Source organism: Ambystoma mexicanum, chromosome 6p, assembly GCF_040938575.1.
Source record: "Ambystoma mexicanum isolate Mex_15411 chromosome 6p, UKY_AmexF1_1, whole genome shotgun sequence".
Classification (NCBI taxonomy): domain Eukaryota; kingdom Metazoa; phylum Chordata; class Amphibia; order Caudata; family Ambystomatidae; genus Ambystoma; species Ambystoma mexicanum.
Genome location: NC_090935.1, coordinates 705,296,493 through 705,324,182, shown reverse-complemented (window position 1 = coordinate 705,324,182; position 27,690 = coordinate 705,296,493).

Below are 27,690 nucleotides of genomic sequence, written 5' to 3'. Positions count from 1 at the left end.
TGTCACATCTAATAATGGCATAATCGTTAGGTATGGCAAGGGCCATAGAAGGACCGGGGGCAGCATTAAGCCAGGTTTCCGTGACTGCAAGGAGATCAAGCTTTTCGTGAGTAATAAAGTTAGCGATGTCCAGAGCATGGGCAGGGAGAAACCTAGCATTCACCAAAGCTGCTTTAATGAGTTTGTCTTTCGCGGGGATGTTTTCTGGTGGTATAGGTTGGTCATGCAAAAGGATAGGGGCTGGCTTGTTGTCTGAATCAATAGCCAGATTGGCAAGGTTGTGGTCCATATGCAGATGTTTGATACTACTGCAGGTGAGCAGTTGGTTTTTTTTAGCCCACAGTCGGGCTCTTAATCTAGAATTTCTGGATGAAATGATAGGGTGGTGAGAGCATAGAGAGGTGGGTGGGATGGTTCTAGAGTTTAATCTAAGGTTTCTATTAATAGTAGTACAAGGTTGGTTTGGTGTTGGTCTGGTGGCAAAGTGGCGTATCCAGAGTGATGGATCATCCAGGTACGGGTTTGCAGATGTCATGGTACTAGACCATGAGTTGAGGGTAATAGTTACCTTGCGTATGCTGGTATATGTCTCTTGGTTGGTATGTAGGTCAAGGTGACTGGTCCAGCGACTAGTGTAAATGTACAATACGTGGAGGAGACCACCAATACATGGTGTAGGTAGCGTTGCTAATATGCAGGAGTTGAAAATTTCAAATAAATGGTACTCTTGGAGCGTGTTAGGAAACAGTATAGTGTGACCATAAGGCACAGCTCAATCAAATGTGGTCTATTAGCGACCATAAGGCACAGCACAGTCAGATGTGGTCTGTAAGTGACCATAAGGCACAACACAAGTCGATCAAATGTGGTCTATAAACGGCCATAAGCCACAACACAATCAAGTGTGGTCTGTAAGCGACCATACGGCACAACACAAGTCCAAATGCGGTCTGTAAGCGATCATAAGGCACAACACAGGTTAACCATATGTGGTCTATAAACGGCCATAGGCGCAACACAATCAAGTGTGGTCTGTAAGCGACCATACGGTAAAACACATGTCCAAATGTGGTCTGTTAGCGACCAAAGGCACAGCACAATCAGAAGTGGTCAGTAAGTGACATAAGGTGGTCTAGGCTCTTAACTATAGAGGGTCAGCAACATGACAGAATGCATCTTAAATCAAAGCAGGGCAACAGGGCTGAGAGCATCTGAATTTGAAACAGGGCAGTAAGCGAAATGCAACTAAATTTAAGACAAAACAGCAGGCTAGATGCGTCTGACTTTGAAACATGCCAAAGAAGCACCTAAATTCGGAGTTTACAGAGGGGTGTTGAAACAACAGAATTCGAAAATCATAGTAGGGCTAAAATGCTAAAATCGAAAATCACAGTGTGGCTAAATTTGAAAATCACAGTGGGGCATTAATGCACCTAAAAACAAAAATCACAGTGGGGCTAAATTTGAAAGTGACCGTGGGGCATTGAGACAACTGAGTTTAATAGTCATAGGGGGGTGCAGAGCAGATAGGGAGTCAACACATGTGGAGGGTGAGCAACTCGGAGCAGTCTTTGTTCAGTTGGCGCAATATAAGTATGTCGCACGTGATATCAAGATCTTGAAGCCATTACAAGGAGATGCAGGACTGTGATACCAAAGGTTGCTAGCAGGGTACCGATAGGTATGGGAAGGCAGAGGCTCTTCCACTACACTGCGGAGGATGCAGCCCAGTAAATCCGCATCAGAGGGGCACAGGAGGAATGCTCCATGAAGGCAGCCAAGTGGGGCTAGCGATCGTGAGGTTGAGGGAAAATTCAGTAGAGTGCTCCTGGCAAGTTCAGTTCTGAACAGAGGACCATAGGCAGCTGGTCGGGGTGGGCTTACCGAGATGTGGCAAGGGTCTGTGGCCCAGGCCTCAGGAATGTATACCTGTAAACTGTATATTACTGCATCCATCGCAACTGTATCAACCTATGTACACACTATAAATTACTGTACAGCACTGTAACCAAGCTGAAAATAACCTTGCTTCTCCTGTGCCCTCATACCTTCAGGTCTGGCACACAATATAAATGAATAAACAAACAAACAAACTCTCCTGACGCAAGAGGTGTAGTTCGGCAGTGAGTGCATTATTGGAGTAGATGACATTTTCTGCCAGGTGATGGATGTCCCTGGCAATCTCTTGCAGGACCTCTGCCAGTTGGGAACTTGCATGCAGCAACTTCGTCTCCCACTTCAATTGTCTGGGAGGCACATGTCCACCACATGTGTGTGACCTACCAAGCATGGGTTTCAGAATGATGGTGGTCTACAACCCTCCCAAGAACATCAGCTTCTGTTGCTGACTGCATGATGGTAGAGGGAAAATATGCAGACATAGATTCCACCATTGAAGCCGGCCTCTCCTTTGCCAGGCATAGGGTCTCCTTGCTCTCCTCCTCAGACTCAGCAGCTTCTAGTAACTCAAGAAGCTCCATGGCATCCGGACTAGTCATTGGTGGCTCCTCCACCATATCCCCCAATATGACCTCTGCATCTGATACGGCAGCATCATCGGAAGACGAGTCAGCAGGCCTGCCGATGATGGCCTGCTACAGGAGGGTATTCACACCAGAAACAGCACCCCAGGCTGCACTGATGTATGGTTGTGCCTCATCCTCCACCTCCTTCTCCTCCTCCTCCTCCTCCTCATCCGATGCATCACGCCTGCAAAAAGTCAGACAACAAAATTCAGAGGACCACCTATGCATACCAAAATCAAATGCATCAGAAATTGTAAGTGGGTATTGGTTGATGGGAAATGCAGGTGGGTGTCAATCAATGCACAGACCAGTCATATTGGGGCATATTGGGTCATCCATCAAGCCACAGATTTGAGGATTAGCTGATCATACATACATGCATAAGAGTGGAAAGTCTAACAGTAGATAGACTATGTAGTCCCATACTAAATTGCGGGGCCCTCCTCTACTGCACCTATGGGTTGTAGGTCAAAGTTTTGAATACAAAGGATCGAATTACCAAAGGATTGAATGAAAAGGACCGAAAACAAAAGGGTCAATTTTTATTTTTTTTTGTAATTTTTTTTTTTGGAGCAGGGGGTTAGCCTCAACCCCCCCCCCCCTTTTTGTGGTAAAAATCATTTTTTTTTAAAAAACGGAAACCCAAAAAAAAAAACATTTAAAAAAATAATAATTTGACCCTTTTGTTTTCAGTCAAATTGACTCTCACCTTTGGCATTCGATCCATTTGCATTCTGTACTTTAACTGGACACTTGGTCTACTTGTAACATGTGGATGTATCATGCTTTCTCATGCCGGCAAAACGTGTATGCAGGAAATTGTGTTGCCAAAATCCCCATAAGATAAAAATGATCATGTTTAAAATGAATACCTTGGACATCAATCAAAATAAGCAGTTGATATATAAAATAGTACATGTTAACAAATCTATTTATAACAATGTTGTGTTAGAAAGATGTGGAGGAAAGGTTATGAAGTTCATTCAGTAATTTCAACAAAGCAATTGATAATGAAATGTCTTTTCTAGCTGAAAGTCTGAGCCAAACATCTTGGGTTGAAATCCAAGAAGGATCATGCACAACGTTTTCAAAGTGTTTATCTCTGAGTGAAAGGATAAATGGACAAACAATTAGCACATGGTGAATGTCTTGGATGAGTCCTTCTCCACAAAGATTGCATTCCCTCTAGTTTATTCCAGATTTGGTAAGTCTCATTGGTTTTTGTCAGGCCCAACCAAAACTGCAATAATTCTTTGCACCACAAAGGGTTGGGAAATCTTCTAATATAAGGCAACAGATAGGAGCTCGGTTTTTCACATAAAGGAAAGTTTTTGATGTTTTTTAGATTGCTGATTATGGCTCTTGTTTTCATCAAATCTGTGTGCATAAGCACTTTTTGGACTTTCTCAGGCTTTTCAATGAGAGTCTGAGTAAAGGATGCACACTGCATCAGGATATTTAGAGCATCATCCTGAATATTGCTGAGGAAGCTATTTTTATGAGAATTAGTATATTCGTTGATATCTTCGTAAAGCGTTAGCTCAGGAGGAAACAGGATCAGCCTATACAAGGTTAACACCTTTCAATGATAGTGAGAATGAATAGAGTGTAAATAGAGCTTGTATCTTAAGCCAACAATCGGTAGCGATTGAGGGAGGGATAATGTTTTCTTCCATATGCAGCCTTCTAACCGGTCCCAAATGATATTGCTTGATTGAGGAGTGCATTCCATTCCGTATAACAGAGCTGGAACTATTTTCCCTTTATATAATTCTATTAGGGGTACCAGTGAGAATTGACAATATGTGCCAAGAAGTTTTGTTAACTGGCACATATATTGCTGTACTTTTTTTTCCAGCTCTTGAGTTAGATCTTGTAACGACAGACAGGCCCTTAGATTAAGTCCCAAATACTTGATTTTCCTGACTATAGGAATGGGTTGCTGTGCCAAGTGGCATTGAGATTTATAAGACTTGTTACCTGGATTTCCAAAAATAATGATGTGTGATTTTGTTGGATTTATTTTTAGATTGTTATCCATGGAATATACTTCTAATGCTGACAGTGGATGTTTTAGTCATAAAGGGGTATTATCTATTAGGGCCATGTCGTCAACATAGGTGAGCAGATGAATGTTACTCTTTCCCATAGTAGAAGTTGCAAAGGTATCATTTTGCAAGAAAGGGACTAAATCAGTGAGATATAAATTAAATAGTAGTGCTGCTAGGAGGCACCCTTGTTCCACGCCATTATCGATGGGAATGTTTGAAGACAGATTGCCCTATACATTTAATCTGACTCTATAGGTGGTATGGTCATGCAAAACGATGATTATTTGCAATAGCCCAACTGGTATATTCCAAGACTTTAGTTTCTGTTATAGTTTTGACCTATTTACAAAATCAAAAGCTTTAGAAAAATCTAGGAAGGCAATGTAGGTTGGAAGAGATCATTTTTTCGGACTTTGTGCTTGTAGGGTGTTTATAGAGAGGCGCTTTTCTAAATCCTGTTTGGCATTTCGATAGAATATGATGACTTGTGGCCCATTTGTGCAACTCCTGGAGAACAATGCAAGACAATATTTTGCTGTTGCAATCCATGAGAGCAATTGGTCTGTAATTTGTTGGATCTTGTGTGTCACCCTTTTTATGAATAGGAATTTTTATAGCCTGTTTCCAAGAGTTGGGAATTATTTTAAATGTTACCATTTTCTTGAAGATTTTTGTTAGGATTGTTGACCAGGTATGAGAATCTGATTTAAGTATCTGGTTAGTTAATCCATTTGGTCCAGCAGTGCGTGATTTCAAAGCAGTCATGATGAAATTTATAATTTCATCTTTATTAATCTGTAAGTGGGATGGGGAGTGGGATGTGCAAGCTGCACACCTGGCCCAGAGACATGAGGCTGTGCATTCCACTGTAGAGGGGTCAGCAGAACCTCCTGTCCGAGGGCCATCTGCTGCAGCACTACCCAACTTAACTCATGGCTCCACCCAGACAGAGCCCACACCTCTGGTTGATGTGGCCATCTGGGGTTCAGTGCTGCCACTGCTTATGAGTGGCTTGTGGAGGCAGGTGTCTCTCTGTGATACTGTGCAAGTAACTCATGAGCTGCTTGTAGAGCATCATGTGCAGATGGGTCGCCTATCATCTGAGGCCTCCATGACAGTTACCACCAGGCCTTTTGTACCCCTGTCCTGCCATTGCCTAGTCTGGATGTGCATGTGTCCTGGTGGAGGTAGAAGTCCATACAGTGGTAAATGAGGTGGTCACCACTGAGACTACCCAGGAACATACAGGAGAATAGGCTGTGGAAGAACAGCAGGCACTTGATGGCAGTACAGGTGCAGAACTCCCCCTACACAGACTGTCATCCAGCCAGAGGGAGTACCTGCGCTGCAGACACCTTGCCAGGTAGCAGGAGATGCTGGCTGTGAGAAGACAAACTGTGGAAGACATTGCAAGCAGGAGGAGGCAAAGAGGTTCACACAAAATGCACATGAGGCAGTAGTCACAACTCGTGGTTTCATCACAGGTGGCATTTGTGAGGCATCAGGACCAAGAGAGCCAGTGGGCAGACAAGGTGGCAGTTGCCAAGGCCAGGGCTGAGGTTGATGCAAGGTTGGCGCAGACACGGGCTGCTATCCTGGATGATTTTTACAGGGCAGCTGAGGAGATTGAGTCTTGGATGAGGGAGGCCCTGCAAACCCTCTGGGAAACAATGGAGGCCCACCTGCAAGAGATGGATGTGGATGAAGAATCAGCCTTGGATGAGGATTTTTCTGAGATAAGCATTGACTATCCCACTGTCTTGTGTATGTAGCTCACTAGGTTTCCTTTCCTTTTGTTTTATTTATTTATTGCAAGGAAAATGATTCTGTTGCCATCATTGTACTTATTTTTGTTTGAATATATTTCATTGTTCAACATCACCATTTGCCATTTTGTTGTGCCATATGCAGCATGTCTTGGCTTGCTGGTGTATGCATGCTTGTGTACTTCTTACTCCATTTGTTCCTTTTGTTTGAATATGATTGCCAACTAACTATGTCCTATGGCTGTCATGTGTGTTTGGCCACACTCTGTGGATCATATTGGTACTAGCCTATTTGCTGTGGGCCATGTGTGCATGCTTACTGTGAGTGTGATGTTTAGGGTGATGCCTTCATGGCCAATGTACATATGTGGACACTGGTAGATAAAGAGAGATGACATGTTTGGACTTGCACATTTTCCACGTCTTTGTCATGCACATCTGTTTATTGGCTAATTCCATGCTGTGCAGTACAGGCATGTTGGTCATTAATGTACACCTTTGCATGTACTGTGCACTGTATGAGTACGAGTTGGCATTGGGGTGTGTTATTGTGATGTGTTAGCTTGTGGGAGAGTTGTGGGCATAAAGTGATGCAGATTTGGGGGCACAGGTTAGTGGGGGTGCTGAGACAAGGGTGGACTTGTGGGAGCTGTCTTAATTTAGTAGTCTTGGAGACTGGTTAGTAGGGGTACTGGGGCAATGGTGAACTTGTGGTTGCTGCCTTAATGTAGGGGGCTGGGCACAGATTAGTGGGGGTACTGAGACGAGGGTGGACGTGTGGGTGCTGTCTTAATGTCAGGGGCTAGGGTTCACATTAGTGGGAGTACTGGGACAATGGAGGACCTTTAAGTGCTGTCTGAATGTACGGGGCTAGGGTGCAGATTAGTGGGAGTACTGGAACGAGGAATTCTCAACCACAGGAGAGGATAGGAATGGTGATCGCTGACAAGTAATCCTTGATTGCTTTCTTCCATGGGTGCAATGCAACGGTTCGGCAGCGCTATGTTCTGTTTGCCATGGCGGCATGTTGTCGGCATTCCGAGCGCTACTTTTTTTTTCGTCCGGTGTTTTTCAAAACTATATGTAGAAAATGCATGTTATGGCATTTTTATGGTAATGATTCCACATTCAATAGCAGTTTTTACCATTTTTGGGCGAAATGGTCCTGCTTCATGCTGCTTTTATCATGTAAGGTCATTTTTTGAAAATTTCTCATAAAAATCAAATTTTGGTAATTGTAGAGTGTTGGCTTCCAATTCACCAGCATGTATAACCCATTGTGGTGAGAGGCGGTTCTGCATCTTGCCGTTTATATAAGATAGGGTGTTTCCTCCAAATACCTTAAGACAATTCAATGTATGTAATTTTAGCGTTTTCTCATTCCATAACCCATTGTGGGGAGAAATGGTCCTGCCTCTTTCTGCCTATATTGAATAGAGTGGCTTTTCAGCAAAATATCTCATGCAAATTAAATGTATGTAATTTTGGAGTGTTAGCTTCTCAATACTCTTGCACTTTTAAGCCTGCAAATGTCCATGGTCTTCATTTAGTATTCACAATTTTGTCATTATCGGCTCGTCATCATCTGCAATATCGTAAGCCTCTGCATTCCTCATTTATTTGGTTGGTACACTATCCTCTTCGAATGGAGTGGCCATCTCCTTTCTTCGGTCTCCCTCTTTTGCCTCGATCTCTGACACTCGGATGGGGTATGCTATGGAGGGAATGCAGTTAGGAGATATAATAATCCTTTTCCATTTTCATTTTTTTTCCAAATGCTTTATAATGTTGTATAGCCATCAGAAATATGCCTGCAAACCTGTAAAGTATATCCTTGACATCACATTCATCATTATGCCTTCTTGCACGTTTTTTCCCGAAACGACTCCACAGTCTCGTGATATCTGGATTTTATTGCCATGGTTTTGTTAGCATGCACAACCCCTGTAACTACTTTGTCCCCATCTTTTATCAAGATTGTATTCACAACTGGAGATATGTTATCAATGATATTGGACAGACCCTTTCATGCTACCATTCATTTTGATTGCTTAATCCTGTTCTTGGCAAAGTTAAACTGAAATACTTAGCCACCAATTTAGTACTAACTCAGTTATGCCTTTTTGTCATAAAATACCTGGGTACTATCGCTGCCTCCTCCATGTTATTTTGCGCAAAAGAATGTTGGAGATGGTTCCTCAGATTATTCAAAATATCATGAATAGTAGATGTGTTGATCAGTGTTTATTCATTGATTTCACACAGTGAATGTTGTGGTACCACCATTTTCCTGCCTGTGAACAACTTGTCCAGATTTAAATTGGTAGATTTTTAAGGCATCGCTCTAAATGCCATGAGGACAAGTGAAAGTCTTAAATCCCTACTTGGTCCTTCTTCAGCTAGAAATATTTTCAATATTCCAAAACGTTTTTGGTTAGTTCTTTCAATTCCCCCATTGGACATTTTTCTGTATTAAATGTATAGTTTTCATTTCACACCTACTATCTAACACACATTTATTATCAATGTGCTAGTGGAATGGCTACCTTTGTCTGACTCAAATTATTCAGATAAACCAAATCTAGAGATAATGTGGTTTACCATCAATATTCCAGCAGTTTTTGCTCTGCTGTTGGGAGCTGGCAAACATTTGACCCATTTTGTCATCATACAGACTACCGTTAGCACGTACTTATTTCCACAGGTGAATATTAGCACAGGACCAATAAAATCCACATGGAGATAAAATGACATTAATTTCAATCCTCTTTAACATAGCGGTGTCCTCTCCATAGGTGAACTAGCTTGGAATTGGGCACATAGCAAACATCTGCTTCTATTCAAGGTGATGCCTTGTGACATGTGTGGCCAAATGCAAATTCGCTCAAGATCCTAAAGTAATTTAATCCCCCTATGTCATGCAGTAATGGTGTCAAGTACATGATGCATCATCAAACCTCTGAAAGACCTGAGTGCAACCCATTGAGTACATCCTGATATTGGTTCCCATACCAAGAGCTCATCTTGTAGGTGACTTAATTTTTTGCTCTTCATCAATACTTGTAACTCTTCATTTCCTGAGCAATCATCTTCTGCAATAGGCTCATTCTCAGGATCCTCAATATTATCATAGAATATTCTCATTATGGGATTCTTTATTTAGGCAATTAGGACATCTTTGACTGGCATACCACTACTCCATTAAACCATTGGGAGCTCGCTTTCTTTCTTTAGTCTGTGGCCATGTGGCAACTGTAGCTCTCCCAACAGATAGTTCATTTCCATATATTCTCATTGTAGTGCTTTTTTCCTTGCTGATTGGTCAGCCAGATCACTTCCTTTGTTGTTGTTTGGAATGTCCCTTGATTTTCCTCCATTATACAGTTATTCCATTTTCAGTGACCAATTGTTTGAATCAACTTCCCATGCTTTAGAGGTTGCCTATTTTTTTCATTCATTCATTCATTTTTGTCATTTTTTATGGCTCCTTTCACCAAACATATAGTCCCATCATGCTTTTGGTTGAACGACCTCATAGGGACTACAGTCCAGAAATGTGGGAGAATTTGAGAGGTGCCTATTTTACGTGTGTGCATTTCAGCCATTAAAGTCATGTGAGGGTGGCCAAGACTCTGTTTAGTGTGTATGAGCGTATAGGAGGTATACTATGGACTAAAGAGGGGGATTGTGTTTACAGAGATAGAGAGTTATATGGGAAGCTACAGTTTGAATTTATGTCGTTAAAAGTAGCTTCATTCTCAAGGCAGAGATAATGTGAAATAGTGTTTGTGTTATATGTGAGTGCAGGGTGTGTGGAAGTGAGCATGTGCCTTCAAAGGTGTGGTGTGTGAGAGTAGAAAAGGGTTAGCTGTACAGCCAACAATGTCTACTTCCTGGGTTCCATATATGTAGATGGAACAGTGATACATTTCTAAGAGCTAGATGACTGCATAATACCTTACGCGCTATATTTGAGAGAAAGATTTAATAGCAAAAGCTATCGCCCTTTTCTTTTTCTACTGTTCCAGATACAAGACTACAGTCATACAGGTCAAGAAAAAAACTGTTTACAAGAACAATTCCAGACTTTTTCAAATGACTGTTTTATGCTGCTAATTTCCTCATAGCCAATGAGCAGTTATTTATACAGTGTATTAAGTGGTTGCCTTATTTTAGCATGTTCTGGTATTTCATGTTGTACTGTAATAGACCATACCCAACAGACCTCTGAATTCATTAAGGTTTGTAGGATATTTTAAATTCTGCAATGCGTCAATACTTTTCTTTTGAGTTTTAAGACCTTCAGCAGCAACTTCATAACATAGGAAGTTCACCTTCATTCTACACCCATGTGCCATCTCCAAAGAACCCTTGGCTCCCACATTCTGTTGTTGGATCAGTACATCTTTAATTTCCTAAAAATTGTCATTCACCTCCTTAGTCTTCAATAAAGTGTCATCTGCCTATATTATATTGCCCCTTTCGTCAGTGTTTGTCAGTATCTTACGCAGGAAGATTTTAAATTCACTCAATCAATGAATCTACACAAGGTCCTTGTTCAGCACATTTGCATTGATTTAAAGGTGAAGGCATCATGGGCTGCATGGCAGGATCTAATCTAAATGACCATTGTCTCGATATTAAATCTATAGTGGTAAATATCCTGGAAGCCTGGATCTGTGACAAGCCCTGGTCAATAAATGTTAATGACCATTGTGAACTGAAGCTCTCTTGTTCAGTTCTCTCAGATCTGCACACAATCACCACTGACCATATGGTTTGAGTACTGCAAGAATAGGGGTATTGACAGTACTGTGTACAGGTTGTACAATTCCTTTGGATTCAAGTGTATCTAAAATTTCAGATAGAGATTCAATGCAAACCAGTGCAAGTCGATAAAGAGTAACAAAACCTAATTCAATCTTATAATCTTTCATTAATGTGCCATAACTAGATGCGTATGTAAATAGTCACATGCATTTTTGGCATAACATCTTCGGCATATAAGAATATCTGTCTTAATTGTTCTCTTTTCCATCAGTGTAATATATGTATATATGACTGCTAATTGGACGTCCCTCTACCAATTACTCAAACTCTGGAAAGTGTTCCAAAGGTGGGATTTCTGAGCTTTCTTCTAGTTCAGTGGCAGTATCCCTTTGTACAGAACATGTTTTCTTATTCCCATCAAGTCTATCTGCTATTTCACACTGTTCATGGTCATTGTTCTCTAATTGAAAAAGTGTGTAAGCAACCTTCATGTGAATATAGTAAATTCATTGATATTATTCCCCCTGGTTCTGTGTGAACAGCGTCATTTATGTCTCCTTCATTGACACATGCTTCAGGTTTGTTTAGAATAATATGATTGTTCAGATGTAAGATATAATGGCCCTTGCTGATGCCCGTTACAATCGAAGTTCCCTTTACATTACTGATGGCCTGACAACTTACATTGTCTACTGAAATCGAGAGAGGGTCATCCATGCCTTTCACCAAAGGTGTATAATCACAAGTTAAAGCCTGTCAGCTGAGATTGTCATTAATGTTCACAAACGTAATAGATCTTCTAAAGTCCTGACCATGTCTCTGCTTTAATACAAATTGTCTTGCGAATGCTGGAATATTTACATCCTTCTTCAACTGTATCTCAGTGACGTATGCTAGTATCTGAGCATGATAAAGTGCTTTTTCTCGGTTATCAAATGCTTGGAATCTAGAGCAGATCTTCCTATTTAGTAAATTAATCACGGGCACACATACTATGTAAAATGTCATTACCTAAGTAAAATGACTTTGTGGGATGTCTCATAATCTATGTATGGATATAATGGATCTTGCCACTGTGTGGGATTCACGTGAACCTCTGTAATTGTGATTCAAGTTTGAAGTTTCAGAGGCCTGTGGGCTAGGGGCCACAACACCCTATTCACTCATTCAATGAATGGCAACAATCTTTTTAACAAATACATTTTACCTCTTTTCAGCCACTGTTGTTTATCTCTTTCAACCACCGGTTGCTCCTATACTCTACCCTCTTCTTCTCTTGGCCTCTCACCACATGATGTTTCCCTGCTTTCAGCCTCTGCTGCTCTATTATTTACACCAAATGATTTTGATTCACTGCCATCCTTAGATTCTCTACTTCTTTCACCACCTGTTGTTTCTCTTTCCCTCCTCTGTTGTTTTTCTCCATCTACACTTTGTTGTCCCCTCCTTTCTTCTCCTGTTGTTTTCCTCCTTCTGTCATCTGATTTTCTTCTCTTTCCTCTACTTCCTTTGCTATTTTTCATCCTTCTCTATCCAATATGATATTATCTCCTCACTCACTCCCCTTAATTCCTACTCCCCTCCTCCTCATAGGTCTGTCTTCCCATGCCAATTTACACTAAACATCATTCCTCTCCTGCTCCAAATGTCCATCATTCATTTTAGACCCAAGCCACTTCTCATTGGGTGTTAGGGTGAAGTTCATGGGTTTAGTTTGCGTCCCATTATTCAGGTGGGTTTCTCATTGGTTTATTTGAAAAGTTGTGGCACCCAACACGAGAGACTAATCCAGAAAAAGAACTCTGCATCAATTAGGATGTTATATTAGAGCCAGCCATTGTTGCCAGGTCATATCATCAATCTGACAATGTTTAAAGGACTGACTGGCTTAATTCACCAGCCTTAATTTGTGCCCACACCCCCTATCTTGCGTGTTCTACAAAATGCAAAGGAGCGTGCACCAGAGCATGTGCGCACTGAGGCAAGGACCAACAAGGACCACTTTGCCACAACTGAATTGTTTCAAGACTCCTGCTATGTGTTTGCAAAAGTCCTTTTCAAGAGGTGAATATTCAAAGACTGCTTATAAGTATATATTATATATCTGGTAAAAAAGAGGTATGTATAAATTGAAAGTACTACAAACTTAAAAACAACTAGTACGCTTGAATCTCATGTGCCTGGTATGCCTGTATTGTTACCATCTACAGGTACAGCAACTTCGTTGCAAGTTGTGTCAGATGAAACATTACTAGGGATGGCATAAGTACCCCCTAGAGTGCCCCCATCTGAAGTCCCAACACAGGGAGTAGTGGATAAGAGCCCGAATACTAGTTACATCATCCCTCACATATCTATTCATGCAAGCATTTGTGATTCATCTAAGTAAAATACAACACAAGCTTCGTCTTTGGATCATGAATACTCAGGAGATACTACTGCACTTTCGATTTCATATGTACAGCCTATGCAGTGTATGCGGATGATGTCACATGAGTGGCCTACAGATTTTTCTCAGCCATCAATGTTAGAGATCACCCTATCTGCTGTGAACATGACCATCAACAGTTTGGTCAAATTATATGAAACTCTTCATAACAAGCTGACAATACAATCGAAACAGATACAACAGATCTCTGACTGGATCACTGAAGAAATGAAAGTTAGACAACGTAAAAGAAGTTCTTTAAACTTCCTGAATCAAGGCATTCACTCTATCTCTTATCCCTATGTGACAAACATTCCTCCAACCCCTTTAACACTACCCTTGGCAGTCCCTCTGATAGAGCAAGTGATTTGCCAAGTTAGTGAATTCTATCATCCCGAAGTAGCAGCAGAAAGAAATGACTTGTGATTAAGTATAGAACAAAATGAAAAAGATAAAGACATGAACGCAAGACCTGCGGCACCTGAGCACATTGAAATCTTTTTGGACAAAAATGCGCAAGTGAAAATGCGCTCATCTTTTGATCCCAAACTAAAGCAGAAAGGCCATCAAATACGCAAAAAATGTAAAAATAAATAACCAACCCAAGTTTTAAATACAAGAGCATCAAATTCTAAACAAAAAACAGCAAAAACTATAAAGTTCTAATTTAGACAAGATACTGAACAACCAAATAAAAGCCCATCAGTGACCAGCAGTTGATTGAAGATTATTCTCTTCCACACGCACCCCTAAATTAAATTATTGCAGTCATTGTGGAAAATTCTGAGGCGACATCACTGCTGCCAAAAAGCAAGAAACAGAATTCTAAAATTATGAAAATAGGTGGGACGGCAAAGAGCTCACTTGGCAAGGACCGGTACCATGAGCAAAGGTGTAGTGAGATCAGAAAAGTGGTAGACACTTATCTTGATTCTCAATTTAAGAACATGAACTCAGCTACCAACATAGTGCCTATGAAGTTAGACATAGAGCAGATAGTGCCCAGAGATTCTGTTGAATATACTTACAGTGCATGTGGGTGAATTGATAGATTACAGTGCAACAAGAAGGCCACGTAATGAGCCCTCTCCTTTGAATAAAGGGATGTGGAAGTCAAATGTGTCCACAAGAGCTGGACAAAGTGACATTCACCAATTACCCCCTCCATCTAAAAAAGGGGCATTTATAGGACACTCTTTGATAATGAAATGTTGTTCCTCATCCCATTTAAAATGTGGTATCTGCAGAATGAGTGTGATGAATATCCTTGTTGAAGTTGCTGAGTTACAAGACATCACCTCACTTGACATAGATCAAGTAGAATTTCTGAATGATGAAGATATATCCATAGTTTGTCTTTCGATACCTTCGGGGGTGGTGCTGAATGCAATATGGAAATCCAAGATGGATTTATTCAGACCTGGTTTCGTTATTGCACAGGACCCGCATGTCAAAGAAAGTCAAGTCTCAAGTATTGAAACTCTTCCCGCATTCTCAAACTGCGAGAGATGTGCTCATTAGCAAAGACAACTATTGTCTAATCAGATATTTGTTAAAGCATAAGAACTATCGATTTGTCAAAAAAAACGATAAGCCTAGCCTCTTGGAACACTTGTGGCCATTTACATTTACAATCCTGTTTCCAAAACTTTATAGACAGATATGATATAGTGGCCATTCAAGAAACTTGGCTAATACACATGCCTATATGGAATGATCACAACATTGTTTTATCGCCAGCAAAGACTATGTCAAAAAGGCAGATCAACTTCAGAGCTCCTTGTGGCTGTTAAAATAGGCTTGGGATTTTCAATCTATCCTTGGGCAGCTCCAAATAGCTTTTTCAATTTTTCAAAATCAAATTCCAAGAATACAATATTGCTTTACTGAACATCTACAGAAATCCAGCTGGGATTACTGATGATATCTTTTATACAGCTCTCTCCCAACTACTAGACAATGTTACATAATCTACAGACATTTGCTCCATCTTAGTTCTATTGGATATCAATTTGAATTGCCTTGCCGGAATGCGTTTAACGGCGCCGGAACCCTTACCGGCACCGTTAAACGCATTCCGCACAGGTCGTAATGAGGCCCACTGTTACATTATCTACCGACATTTGCACCATCATAGTTCTAGGGGATATCAATTTGAATTGCCTTGACAAACCTTTGAGATCTAAGCTGTATGAGGTTAATAGGTGGATTGAATTCATGGCAGAAAGGAATTTTAATTTAGCGAATTGAAGATTGTCAAACAACATCATTGACTATATATATGTGGATGAAGAGCTGTTCAACATTGTGGATAATTTTGCAATTGTAAAACAAACCCACAGTGATCATCACATGCTTTCCATGTCATGGACATGGGATCTAAAAAATCCATTTAGTAGCCTACAATGGTCTAAGCAGATTCTAATTATAAATAAAACAAAAAGTCATGTTTGCTGGTCAGAAAGCAATTTATATCAGTTGAACTCTCTTCTTCTTCATCAATTATCATCTAATTGCCAGTCAAAATATACAACAGCGTTGTAGACATTTAAAAGCTTTTTGATAAAGGGGGGACCCAAAACGTTCAACCGTAAACATCAATTTGCCCCAGTGTTAAAAGAGCGTAAACACAATTTAGGCAGGAAACAAGAGCAATTCTAAAACTACCAGTGACGGAGCGATACAAAGCACCTGTGAAACTTTAAGTGTAGATTTAGGAAAGGATTTGTGGAAGACAAGTGCTTATGCATCAAAAAGACAGTGACCAAATGCTAGAATCATTGCAAAGTAAAAACACAGCACAAACTTGGTCCTTGGTTAATAATAGAGAACATGGTTGTCAGATTAGTAGCCAGATCAACAGAGTAATGGAATGGCAATGGCTTCAACATTTCAACCAATCATATGCCGACCCTAACTTTGACATCTGGAAATATGATCATCCAGGTGTTGATACATGGGACCTAAAATTTTCACCAGAAACAATAGAAGACCTAATAAAAAAATCCAGTGGCTCAAGAGGAGCGGGCCCAGATGGCCTGAGCAACAATATGTCCAAGGCACATGCAAAACATTGGTCTGTGATATTAAATACCATCTTTTGAAACATTGTATCAAATCGTTTAATACCTACTCCTTGGTGCAAATCGCTAATAGTGCTGATTTTCAAAAAAGGAGATTGATTGGTACCTAAGAATTATAGATCGATAGCATTGCTGGAAGCCCAGTGAAAGATTTTTGTGCGGATAGTCTTGAGAAATGTCAATGCCTGGACCAGGGCCGGTCTTTGTATCAGGCAGTACAGGCAGCTGCCTGACGTGCCAACAGCTTCTAGGGGCGCCAGAACGACTGCTATCATGTCTCATTTATTTGTAATTGTACAAAGTGCTATGAAACCTCTCACTTTGGGCACTGGAGCAGTGAACAGTAGCACCAAAGGCCAGCTAAGGTGCTGCTGCCGCCGTCAGCAGCGGTGCGTGCGATGCTTATCACCTGGGGTCTCTGCAAGCTTCTAGGGGCTTTTTTCTGAGCCAGCGCAAAGCCCCCTCTGAGCCAATGAGCAGCCCCCCCTCAGTGCCTTTAAGATGCCCCTCTTGAAGTCTACACCAGCTACCCCTTTCCAAGTTTACACACAATTTCCCTTATGAATCCGATTAATGTATTTTAAAAGTGTATGCACCCTCATTCTGTTGCTCCATTGGCAAAATAAATGCACCTATTTAGGAGCTTTTGCTGCCATGTTTTATGTTGCATATTATGTACAGCCCCTTGAATATTTCAGTGATTTCCAAAGTGTTAGATCTATTGTGTTTGCTCTCTTCTGTTTGGGAAAGGTACTATTTGAGTTTAATTTTAAACAAACTCCTGTGCTCATCTGGCAGATGTATTTTATTTATTGTGATTTAAATACGTTACTTGTAAATCCATATTCCCTCTGAAGCACTTGCTGATCGATTATCCTGCTACCATTTTGCTACACAATACTCATCTCATTGTTTTTCATAACACTCGAGACTTGTCGCCTGAACGGCCATTAATGTAAGGCTGGCCTCCCAGCCGCTGCCTTGTCCCATCTCCCCCTATTGCTGGGCACAAACAGCGAGCGAGGGATTTGTTTGCAAAGCCAACTGTGACAAAATGGCAGTTTGTCCGCCGCCTGCTATGGGATCGTGCATAAATACTGCCTCCTTGCAGTGAAGGGAGTAATCTGCAGGCGAAAGGACTGGCCTTGCCTGCACCAGTGGCAGTCAGCTAAGGGGGTTCTTCAAACATGGTTTGAGGGCATTCCAGTTTGCGATTTCATGGGAGATGCCAGTGTTGGCTTGATATTGGGGACGGAGGCAGGCAACTCAACTTGTATCTCAGTGCCTGTAACGTGGGCAAAGTAGAACTATAAGTGCTGGAATGCAATTAAATAGCAGTGCTGCTACGAGTGGCGCAAAGGCCACTGGGTAGGTCGGTCTCCCCACCCCGAAATGTTGGGTTATGTTGACTTGACCTGCCTGACCTACAGACCATTGGTAGGACAGGACACAGGCATTAACCGGTCTCAGGAGGATAGCGCAGACGCAACGTGCTCGCCTTGGAAGCAAGATGAATCAGAGCAACACAGGTTCGATCTGCGGGTCTACGCTTAGAAGTCTCTGGGTATTAAGCGTATTATAAATAACCAATTACAATTACAGTACCTGCAGCTGCACAGTTAACAAAGGCCCGGCAATTACTACTGTAAAGTGTTTCATTGTTAGCAACTGCATTTGTATGCATACTTTGTTAGGTAATTGAAATGGTGATGGGGTGTTAGTACTTCTTGCATGTCAAGGTAGCGGAACAGTGGACAGCTCATTCTCACAACACTTCTTAAGTGGCTGGTTTCAGACTTGAAGGAGAGAGTTAACTGCTTGTAACATCGAAGCTGCACTAAAATAGTCTCATCAGTATGTGTAAAGGAGTAAGATACCCCCATGCAAGTAAGTTTTCACCTCCTCTACAGTCTCTGAAGTTATCCCCTCACAACATTTTAAGGGTTGGTCCCCTGGAAATCTTAGTCTAGTTGCACTCCTGGCTCTTACCGCAAACCTAAACCGCACTCACTGCCTCTGGAGGGGAGGGCTGGCTGGGAGACGCAAGGTGTGTAATGCTGAGCCAGGGTTTACATATGGTTAAACCGTTTGAAGGAGACGTGGCGCAGCCTTACATTACTCACCGACTGCATCTAGGTGCATCGCATTGTCACAAAAACCCATCTTTATCTAGTGCTGTTTGTTTATTAGTGCAATTTGCTAGTTGTTACTCTTTTTTGAAAATCAAACCTATACGTGTGTGTTTATTTGATTTTTTCACACGCACATATACATGTGCGTGTGTCGATTTGATTTTCCAAAAAGTGTAATAACCAGAAAATGGCAATGCCATAGAAAGCAAAATACCAGATACATATATATATATATATATACATATAGCAAAGTCCATTTGAGCCAAGTAACATATTCCACAACGCACTCTAGTAGCCATCGCTGGAAGTTCACCTCCAGTTCAGTCACAACCGCAAGGCATTGTGGGTATGCAAATTAGATCAAATGCAAACCTTCTGGTTGAAGCATTTGGCCATGTTCTGTTGTGGCTCAGAACTGGAGGTGAACTTCTAGCGATGGCTACTGGGTGGATTTGTGGAATGCATGACTTGGCTCCAATGGACTTTCCTACTTTCACATTTCAGGTGGAAGGGTTTTTATATATAGAGAGAGAGAGGTTTTCGACCCTTTGTGAATATTCACGAGGATAGCATACATACTTAAGGTGTTCTTCTTTCTTAGTCGAAACCACGGCCAGGAAGAGCCTGTGTAATTATAAGGGAAGGGGGTAGTAGTTAACTGAAGAGGACCCGTGCCGAGCATCATGCAGGTGTGGCCATTTCAGAAAAAAACATTTTGCACACAGAACGTTTTGTACATAGGTGATGAGAATCTCACAAAATGCTTTCAGCATTTAAAAAAAATGCATTTGTGCCTGATGTGATGCGAACTGCGTAAAATGTTTGCTGCTTTTAACCTAAAATAAACTCACAGAAGGGTCAGAAATTACTATTGTTTGGTGCATTGTGCATATTCAGTCCCATGGAAATTAAACATTGCCACCCATTGCACAACCGGGTTTATGGGTGCCATTTTTGGCACTACAAAAATAAAGTATGTCACCTTTGCCAGGAGAGTGGAGTCACCACATCGACACTTTCTCCAACCTGTAATATAAAAACTCACACTAACTAATGACCTTTCTTTATGGTCGGTGTCCTGTTGTGCACTTACTAAAATAACACGATGAAAGTGCAGTGATTTCGGTTTCAGATAGTTTGTAGTACACTGAATGGTATTGAATGTGGATTTTAAAGATTGCTTGGCTTTAGGCGAGCAAGCTGTTACTACTAGTTTAAGGTTAACAAACGATGTCAATTTCCACTGAAATACGCAGGGATGGTTCTGGGGATTGTGAGGTGCTGTGTGGCAAAGGACATCTAGGGTGCCCTATGTTGCATATGTATTGACATCATAGAAAATTATCTTACAGTCAGTGACCTCATTCTTTGATACTAGACTCAACAGAGGAAGTCAGTCACATTGCATGCAAGATGCCATCAGTAAACCAAGATGCACATAATGTTTTGATGTGCATTTATAAATGGTCACTGATATATACATGAAACAAAATACCATGAATAAGCCTTTATTTTTAATAGTGTACTCCATGCATGCCAACATATCTCTTCCATTCAACAGATGCTAGCCCAGTCCTGGTTATATTTGCATTCTGGGACTTTTAGTCCTGGTTTTCCCCATTATAAATCCAGGACTACACGTCCCAGAATGTAAAGTTAAAACCAGGAATGGACTAGCATCTCCCTAATATAATGTATAATGTTGGCATGTATTTCATTTATTGTTCATTTGTAATGTGCCTATACACAAGTGTTTCAAGGTGCACTATGTGGTGCAGTGTGAAAAAAAATAATCTCTATGCTCTTCTAATATTAGCAGATAAACCACAGTGAGATATAATCATGTGTCCAGGATCACACACTTTGTAGGGAAGCTGGCATTTGAGACCAGTCTTTAACTTTGTCACTTAAGTACATATCTTCTCATGTCTAATTGGTAGAAATGTGTGCTTATTCCTGGCTTTTAAGAATACCCTGTTTCATAGAAATGAATTGAAAAGTGCAACACGACAAATCCATGCTTACGAATTGCCCATCACATTTATAAGTGATGAGCGCAGCTTCTCCAAACTGAAGCTCATTAAAACGTACCTCTGATCAACAATGGCCAATGGAAGCCTGACATAGCTGGCTATTTGATCAATTTAAAATGACATTGGTCAGTCTCTCGATCTATCCAACGCTGTGCTTCAATTTACAAGGGCAAAGTCAAGAAGAAATTCTTTGAACACATAATACACGCAACATTCTAACACTGTCACCTAGTATCTAATGTATCCATTGTGTATAGCATTTTCATCTAGTTATTCGAGTGTCCTGTTTAAAAAAAATGTTAACATGCAATTATTGTTCTATTTCTTGGGGTAGGGGCACCAAGGATGCTTCCTGCCTGGGGTGGAATCTGATCTAAGACCGGCCCTCGCCTGGACCGCCTCACAGCATCAATGTGATCCAAATCAGAGCGGCTTCATAGCTGGAATGGGAACTAAAATTAATCTTTTAACGCTCAATGCCATTAAGAATCAGGCATGCACCAGTAAACAACCAATTTACTTTGCGTTTGTAGATTTTAATTCTGCATTTGACTCAGTGTCCCGAAAACTTCTATTTTGGCTAAAGTATCTATCGCAGACTGTCAAGCAACACTGAAAGACATCATCTTTGCCTGACACTTGAACACCTCAATACAAATTAGGCTTACTACGGAAGGTCTCCTATCCTCGCCAGTTTGTACTGCGAGAGGGATCAAACAGGGGTGCATTCTTGTGTCCGCACGATTTAATTCTTTTATTCATGATATCAAAAATATATTTGAAGACATCATTGCTGATGCTCCAAAATGGAATGGCATACTTGTCAAAGCATTAATATATGCTGATGATTTAGTTCTTATTTCCAAACCCCAACAGGTCTTTAGACTCTGATACGTCTGCATACTCTGCTAAATGCATTATCTCAATATATTGAAATAAATCAGTTAAATATAAATTTAGATAAAACAAACATTTTAACATATTTGCCCAATCAGTTGTCTCGTAATAAGATGAATTGGACCATGAAGGGTTTTAAAATAGAGGTTGTTTGCCAATACACCTATTTGGGTATGACTATTGACAAAGAACCCCAGAATAACTGTCATCTAGAAAAGCTGGTGTAAAGTCTAACAACGGCCATTTCCCAAACAAAAATCATCCTTAAGAGATGCAGAAAATTCTCTCTATTACTTGCATGCACCTATTATACCTAAAAATGCACCCCTGTTTTGCTGTATTAAATGGAAACTTTGAAGATATTACCAAGAATATTTTTTGATAAATTAGAGGCAAAATATTGGAGACAAGTTCTGCAACTTCCACAATGTACACCTGTTTTGTGGCTATAATATAGCAGAGTTTTGGGTTTGTCTGACATGAGACATTTTCTGAATAAGGCGCATAATCACCAATGGTATAAGACACTCAAGGAAATCAACCCCAACTCATATCGTAGCCCGAAACAGGTGTACATTGTGGAAGTTGCAGCACTTGTCTCCAATATTTTGCTTCTAATTTATCAAATAATATTGTTGGTAATATCTTCAACGTTTCCATTCCATACGGCAAAACAGGGGTGCATTTTTGGGTATAATAGGTGCATGCAGGTAATAGAGAGAATTTTCCGTATCCCTTAAGGATGATTTTTGTTTGGGAAATGCCGTTGTCAGACTTTACCCCAGCTTTTCTAGATGACAGTTATTCTGGTGTTCTTTGTCAGTAGCCATACCTAAATAGGTGTATTGGCAGACAACCTCTATTTTAAAACCCTTCGTGGACCAATTCATCTTATTATGAGACAACTGATTGGGCAAATATGTTAGAATTGTTGTTTTATCTAAATGTATAGTTAACTGATTTATTTCAATATATTGAGATAATGCATTTATCAGAGTCTAAAGACCTATTGGGGTTTGGAAATAAGAACCAAATCATCAGCATATAGTAATGCTGTGACAAGTATACCATTCCATTTTGGAGCATCAGCAATGATGTATTCAAATATATTTTTGATATCATGAATAAAAAAATTAAATAGTGCAGACGCAAGAATGCACTCTTGTTTGATCCCTCTTGCCGTACAAATTGGCGAGGATAGGAGACCTTCCGTATTAAGCCTAATTTGTATGGAGGTGTTCGAGTTTCAGGCAAAGATGATGTCTTTCAGTGTTGCTGGACAGTCTGCGATGGATAGTTTAGCCATATGAAGTTTTCGGGACAAAAGCAGAATTAAAATCTACAAAGGCAAAGTAAATTGTTTGTTTACTGGTACGTGCCTGATTCTTAATGGCACTGAGCGTTAAAAGAATAATTCTAGTTCCCATTCCAGCTATGAAGCCAGTCTGATTTGGATCACATTGCTGCTGTGAGACGGTCCAGGAATTGAAATTTCTCCAGACTAACCATGCAAAAATCTTTCCTGGGGCTTCCAGCAATGCTATCAGTCTATAATTATTAGGTACTGATCGATCTCCTCTTTTAAAAATTGGCATTATTAACGAATTTCACCAAGAAGTAGGTATTAAACGATTTGATATGATGTTTTAAAAGATGGTATTTAATATCATAGACCAATGTTTTGCATGTGCCTTGAACATACTGTTGCTCAGGCCATCTGGGCCCGCTGCTCTTGAGCCACTGGATTTTTTTATAAGGTTTTCTATTGTTTCTGGTGAAAATTTTAGGTCCCATGTATGAGCCACTGGATGATCATATTTCCGGATGTCAAAGTCAGGGTCGGCATATAATTGGGTGAAATGTTGTAGCCATTGCCATTCCATTATCCCGTTGATCTGGCTACTAATCTGACAACCATGTTCCCTATTATTAATCAAGGACCAAGTTTGCGCTGTGTTTTTACTTTGCAATGATTCTAGCATTTGGTCACTGTCTTTTTTATACATAAGCACTCTTCCATTAATCCAATTCCTAAATCTACACTTAGGTTTCACAAGTGCTTTGTATCGCTCCGTTACTAGTAGTTTTAGGATTGCTCTTTTTTCATGCCTAAATTGTGTTTTACGCTCTTTTAACACTGGGTCAAACCGATGTTTATGGTTGAACGTTTTGGGGCCCGCCTTCATCAAAGAGCTTTTAAATGTATCCAACGCTGTTGTATATGTTGACTTGCAATAAGATGATAATTGATGAAGAAGAAGTTCAACTGATATAAATAGTTTTCTGACCAGCAAAAACTACTTTTTGCATTATTTACAATTAGAATCTGCTTAGACCATTGTAGGCTACTAAATTGATTTTTAAGATCCCATGTCCATGACATGGTAAGCATATGATGATCACTGTGGTTTTGTTTTACAATTGCAAAATTATCCACAATGTGGAATAGCTGCTCATCCACATATATATAGTCAATGATGTTGTTTGACAATCCTCTACTCCATGTGTACTGAGTTGGAACATCACCGCATAGGGAGTCATTTGCTAAACTAAAATTCCTTTCAGCCTTTAATTCAATCCACCTATTAACCTCATACAGCTTAGATCTCAGAGGTTTGTCAAGGCAATTCAAATTGATATCCCCTAGAACTATGATGGTGCAAATGTCGGTAGATAATGCAACAGTGGGCCTCATTACGATCTGTGCGGAATGCGTTTAACGGTGCCGGTAATGGTGCCAGCGCCGTTAAATGCATTCCGCACTATTACGAGGTTCCCTCGCGGGACTTGATATGGACGTCTGGTTTTACCAGACGTCCAGAGCGTGTCCTGCGAAGGGACCAAGGAGCTAACAACGGGCCGGTCGTAATCGGCCCATTGTTAGCTCCTGCCACCATTCCCATTGAGCCCTATGGGGGCTCGAATGGGAATGGGGAAGATCCGGGTCCGTGTTCCCTGAAGGAGGAATTACTGGGCCCTCCAAACTCAGAATGGCCCGGTAATTCCCCATTCAGGGAACCCAGACCCGATTGTGGAGGCAGCCATGCCCTTATTAAGGGCATGGCTACCTCCAAAGTCGGTTTTTTGGCCCAGTGTCTAGCAGTTGGGAGAGAGCCGTATAAAAAGTATCATCAGTAATCCCAGCTGGATTTCTGTAGATGTTCAGTAAAGCAATATTGTATTCTTGAAATTTGATTTTGACCAATTGTAAAAAATGATTTGGAGTTGCCCAAGGATAGATTGAGAATCCCAAGCTTATTTTAACAGACACAAGGAGCCCTGAAGTTGGTCTACATTTTGACGTAGTCTTTGCTGGCGATAAAACAATGTCGTGATCATTCCATATCAGCGTGTGTATTAGCCAACGTTCTTGAAAGGCCACTATATCATATTTGTCTATAAAGTTTTCTAAACAGGATTATAAATGTAAATGGCCACAAGTGTTCCAAGCAGCTAGGCTTGTCTGATTTTTTTGCCAAGTCGATAGTTCTTATGTTTCAAAAGATGTCTGATTAGACAATGGTTGTCTTTGCTCATGAGCACATTTCTCGCAGTTTGAAAATGCGGGAAGAGTTTCAATAATTGAGACTTGACTTTCTTTAACATGCGGGTCTTGTGCAATAATGAAACCAGGTCTGAATAAATCCATCTTAGATTTCCATATTGCATTCAGCACCACTCCCAAAGGTATCCAAAGACGAACTATGGATAGATCTTCATCATTGAGAAATTCTACTTGATCTACGTCAAGTGAGGTGATGTCTTGTAACTCGGCAACTTCAACAAGGACATTCATTACACTCATTCTGCAGAGATCGTATTTTAAATGGGGTGGGAAATGACATTTCATTATCAAAGAGTGTCCTATAAAAGCACCCTTTTGAGATGGATGTGGTACTTGGTGAATGTCAATTTGTCCAGCTCTTGTGGACACATTTGACTTCCACATCCCTTTATTCAAGGGAGAGGCCTGATTGCATGGCCTTCTTGTTGCACTGGAATTTATGGATTCACTGACATGCACTGCAAGTTCCTTATGTATATTCTCAACAGATTCTCTGGGCACTATCTGTCTAACTTTGTAGGCACTATGTTGGTAGATGTGTTCATGTTCTTAAATTGAGAATCAAAATAGGCGTCTACCACTCACTACACCTTTGCTCATGGTACGGGTCCTTGTCAAGTGAGCTCTTTGCAGTCCCAACTATTTTCATAATTTTAGGATTCTGTTTCTTGCTTTTTGGCTGCAGTGATGTTGCCTCATAATTTTCCTCAATGACTGCAATAAGTTAATTTAGAGGTGCATGTGTAAGAGAATAATCTTAAATCAACTGGCTTGTCGCTGATGGGCTTTTATTCGGTTGTTCAGTATCTTGTCTAAGTTGGAACTTAATAGTTTTTGCAGTATTTTGTTTAAAATGTTTTGCTCATATTTAAAAATGGGGTTGTTTTTTTATTTTGACATTGTCTGCGTATTTGATGGCCTTTCTGCTTTAGTTTGGGATCAAAATCTGAGCACATTTTCACTTGCGCATTTTCGTCCAAAAAGATATCAATGTGCTCAGATGCAGCAGGTCCTGCGGTCATGTCTTTATCTTGTTCATTTTGTTCTATACTTATCCACAAGTAATTTCTTACTGCTTCTACCTTGGGACGATCGAAATTCACTAACTTGGCGAATCACTTGCTCTATCAGAGGGACTGCCAAGAGTAGCGTTAAAAGGGTTGGGGGGGAATGTTTGTCACATAGGTATAAGAGATAGAATTAATGCCTTGATTCGGGAAGTTTAAAGAACTACTTTTATGCTCTCTAACTTTCATTTCTTCTGTGATCCAGTCACAGATCTGTTGTATCTGTTTTGATTGTATTGTCAGCTTGTTATCAAGAGTTTCATATAATTTGAACAAACTGGTGGTGGTCATGTTCACAGCAGATTGGGTGATCTCTAACATGGATGGATGAGAAAAATCTGTAGGCCGCTCAGGTGACATTATCCACTTGCGCGGCGTAGGCTGTACAAATGAAATCAAAAGTGCAGTAATATCTCCTGAGTATTCATGATATGATCCAAAGAAGAAGATTGTGTTGTATTTGACTTACTAGACAAGTCACAAATGGATGCATGAATGGATATGTCAGGGATGATGTAACTAATATTCAGGCTCTTATCCACTACTCCCTGTTTTGGGACTTAGGATGGGGGCATTTTAGGGGGTACTTATATCATTCCTAGTAATGTTTCATCCAACACAACTTGTAACGAAGTTGCTGCACCTGTACATGTTAACAATACAGGAATACCAGGCACACGAGATTCAAGCGTACTAGTAGTTTTTAAGTTTGCAGTACTTTCAATTTCGACATGCCTCTTTTTTACAAGATTCAGTGGAGTTCGAATTGGGGTATCTGGAAAAAAATCACGAATGTCACCATTTGCGACTGTTTGTCTATTGTTAACAATGGGAGTGAGAACGATTATCTTGTGTGAAGTCCGTCTACAATGTCCCGTATCAACCGAGGCAGTGTTTGGCGGCATTTCTAGATATGTCGGCATGTTGGATGTCAAGCAGTAGAGGCGAGTGAGCGTGCAAGTATCACTGTACTTTGTGACGGGCTACAATAATAGAAAGGAGTTACTGTTGAAAGTTTTCCCGACAAGTCCCACTAACACCAGAACGCTGCAGCGCTGTGGCAAAGTGGCAAAGTGGTACTTGTCGGTCCTTGCCTCGGTGCAGCTGCACGTGCATTCCAAATTTGTATATACACAGTAGTGGACATGTAGTTATGGTTAAGTTGCTGTTTCCATAGGAAGAGCACTTTTTGGGCGGCTTATAACTTTGCTCCCCCTGGACGAATCCTCACCAAACTTTGCAAACAAAGTATATGGGCCACTCTGAATTTTGGAGATGTTTGGTCCAGAGGGGCAAAAGTTATAGGGGGGTCTCAAAACGTCTTTTTTCCCATAGACTGAATTGGGGAAAAACTTTGCAAATGGCTACAGTTC